We start from the raw sequence: 3,934 nt of genomic DNA, 5'->3' as shown, positions 1-3,934 counted from the left end.
TTTCATTTGATGCACCAACCTGGAGTCTAGGAAAGAGCATGGCAGCTCACATCCCCATGGGACGCATCAAAGAAGTTTAACACAAGGATCTTAAGGAAACCATCTACCAGATATGTGGACGCCGAGATGAGCAATGGTAGATGATTTGCACCAGGAAGGACAAGTCCATTGTAGCCTACATCCAGGAGTTGAACCAACACATTCGTCGTCAGGAGAACCAGATGTGCTCCAGCATGATAGAACTAAAGAAGGTGATGACCCGGAACTTGGAGCTAGAAGAGGAACTCAAGTCTACACATGATGGATATGAAGAAGAAATTGTAGTACTACTGGAGAAGAATGAAGACCAGACGAAGCTAGGAATTTTCATGGGAGATCCCGCACTAGAGGAGGACAACCACCCAGAAGACTACATCATCATCGACGACACCGACTCCGACCCCGACAGTGATGATGATTATGAAGACGAAGCTGGTGCAGATATCATGGAGTCTTCCTCTGATCAAAATTTCTAGTCGACCACCATATTATCAATTGTATCCCCCATGTATATAGTAGTAGTCCGAGTATTTTTTAACGGTAGTTAGATCGATTAGATGTCCTTGTTTGAATTGAGTGGTGTAATATGAATGTGTTTGTCTCATGTGCATATGGGTAGTGATTTCTCTTTAGACCTCACTCTATTCTAATCTCTCCCCTCTAAACCTACCAGATGCCTCCGAGATGTGACCCCGGATTTGTCTTCCCACCGGAGCTCACTCAGTTGATCCAACAGTAGAATGTCTTGATGCAGCTACTAGTCCAAAACCAAGGCAACAACAACAACAACAACAACAACCCACCGCCACCACCACTAGTTAACAACTTAGTCCGTTTTCTATGGTTGAATCCGCCGGTGTTTTCCAATAGCAGCAAGACGATTGTTGCTGATGACTGGCTCCGCAGGATTGGAAGGGAGCCGATCACCGCAGGTTGCACAGATGCCGACAAGGTGCGCTTTTCCGCACATCAATTGGATGGACCTGCAGCCTCATGGTGGGAGAATTACACAGCCACTTTTCCCGTAGCCAATTTCACATGGGGTCAGTTTTAGCAAGCTTTTCGCACAACACACGTCTCAACTGGAGCTATGAGCATGAAGAAGCATGGGTTTCGCAACTTACGCCAGGGAAATCATACTGTGGGGCAGTATGTGGATGAGTTCAGCAAGTTAGCCCTCTATGCCCCAGATGATGTGGCCCCAGATGCCGCGAAGCAGGAGAAGTTTATGGAAGGGCTGAATGATGAGCTGAGTATGCAGTTGATGGTGGCAACATTCAATAACTACCAGGAGTTGGTAGAAAGGGCCCTCATGATTGAAGGCAAGCAACAGCAGATAGAGAGCCGCAAAAGGAAGTATGAAAATGGGAGGTATAATTCTGGAGCTCAGCAGAAGCCTCGTTTTACCCCGAACTCAGGAGGTGATACGTCTCCGTCGTATCTACTTTTCCAAACACTTTTTCCCTTGTTTTGGATTCTAACTTGCATGATTTGAATGGAACTAACCCGGACTAACGTTGTTTTCAGCAGAATTGCCATGGTGTTATTTATGTGCAGAAACAAAAGTTCTCGGAATGACCTGAAACTTCACGGAACATCTATTCGGAAATATTAAAAAATCCTTGCAAAAGATGAAGACCAGGGGGCTACACCCTGTCCATGAGGGTGGGGAGCGCGGCAGCTGTTGGAAATATGCCATAGAGGCAATAATAAAAGGATTATTATTATATTTCCTTGTTCATGATAATTGTCTTTTATTCATGCTATAATTGTGTTATCCGGAAATCGTAATACATGTGTGAATACATAGACACCAACATGTCCCTAGTAAGCCTCTAGTTGACTAGCTCATTGATCAACTGATAGTCATGGTTTCCTGACTATGAGCATTGGATGTCATTGATAGCGAGATCACATCATTAGGAGAATGATGTGATGGACAAGACCCAATCCTAAGCATAGCACAAGATCGTGTAGTCAATGTCAAGTATCTTTTCCTTAGACCATGAGATCGTTTAACTCCCGGATACCGTAGGGGTGCTTTGGGTATACCAAACGTCACAACGTAACTGGGTGACTATAAAGGTATACTACGGGTATCTCCGAAAGTGTCTGTTGGGTTGACACAGATCGAGACTGGGATTTGTCACTCCGTATGACAGAGAGGTATCACTGGGCCCACTCGGTAATGCATCATCATTATGAGCTCAATGTAATCAAAGTGTTTGATCACGGGATCATGCATTACGGTACGAGTAAAGTGACTTGCCGGTAACGAGATTAAACGAGGTATTGGGATACCGACGATCGAATCTCGCGCAAGTAAAATACCGATTGACAAAGGGAATTGAATACGGGATTGATTGAATCCTCGACATCGTGGTTCATCCGCTGAGATCATCATGGAGCATGTGGGAGCCAACATGGGTATCCAGATCCTGCTGTTGGTTATTGGCCGGAGAGCCGTCTCGGTCATGTCTACGTGTCTCCCGAACCCGTAGGGTCTACACACTTAAGGTTCGGTGACGCTAGGGTTGTAGAGATATGAGTATGCAGTAACCCGAAGGTTGTTCGGAGTCCCGGATGAGATCCCGGACGTCACGAGGAGTTCCGGAATGGTCCGGAGGTAAAGGATTATATATAGGAAGTACAGTTTCGGCCATCGGGAAAGATTCGGGGGTCACCTGTATTGTACCGGGACCACCGGATGGGTCCCGGGGGTCCACCGGGTGGTGTCACCCATCCCGGAGGGCCCCATGGGCTGAAGTGGGAAGGGGAACCAGCCCATAGTGGGCTGGTGCGCCCCCCTTGGCCCACCCCTTGCGCCTAGTGTTGAAACCCTAGGGTGGGGGGCCCACTTGCCTTGGGGGGCACTCCACCCCTTGGCCGCCGCCCCCCTTGGGAGATTCAATCTCCAAGGGCCGGCGCCCCCCAGGGGGCCTATATAAAGGGGGGGAGGGAGGGGCAGCCGCACCTTGATGCTTTGGCGTCTCCCTCTCCTCTGCTACACCTCTCCCTCTCCGTAGAGCTTGGCGAAGCCCTGCTGCGGTGACTGCTGCATCCACCACCACGCCATCGTGCTGCTGGATCTTCATCAACCTCTCCTTCCCCCTTGCTGGATCAAGAAGAAGGAGACGTCACGCTGACCATACGTGTGTTGAACGCGGAGGTGCCGTCCGTTCGGCGCTAGGATCTCCGGTGATTTGGATCACAACGAGTATGACTCCCTCATCAACGTTCTCTTGAACGCTTCCGCTCGCGATCTACAAGGGTATGTAGATGCACTCCTCACTCGTTGCTCGATGAACTCATAGATGGATCTTGGTGAAATCGTAGAAAATTTTTAAATTCTGCAACGTTCTCCAACACCAGCCCCCCTAGGGCGCGCCCCCTACCTCGTGGGCCCCCTGGAGCTCCTCCGACCTCAACTCCAACTCTATATATTTGGTTTCGGAGAGAGAAAAATCAGGGAGAAGAATTCATTGCATTTTACGATACGGAGCCACCGCCAATCCCTAAAACCTCTCAGGAGGGCTGATCTGGAGTCCGTTCGGGGCTCCGGATAGGGTAATACGTCGCCATTGTCATCATCAACCATCCTCCATCACTAATTTCCTGATGCTCACCCCCGTGCGTGAGTAATTCCATTGTAGGCTTGCTGGACGGTGATGGGTTGGATGAGATCTATCATGTAATCGAGTTAGTTTTGTTAGGGTTTGATCCCTAGTATCCACTATGTTCTGAGATTGATGTTGCTATGACTTTGCTATGCTTAATGCTCGTCACTAGGGCCCGAGTGCCATGATTTCAGATGTGAACCTATTATGTTTTCATCAATATATGAGAGTACTTGATCCTATCTTGCAAGTCTATAGTCACCTATTATGTGTTATGA

Source organism: Triticum urartu, chromosome 2A, assembly GCF_056163025.1.
Source record: "Triticum urartu cultivar PI428250 chromosome 2A, HENAU_Tu73, whole genome shotgun sequence".
Classification (NCBI taxonomy): Eukaryota; Viridiplantae; Streptophyta; class Magnoliopsida; order Poales; family Poaceae; genus Triticum; species Triticum urartu.
This window is presented reverse-complemented; position numbering follows the sequence as displayed.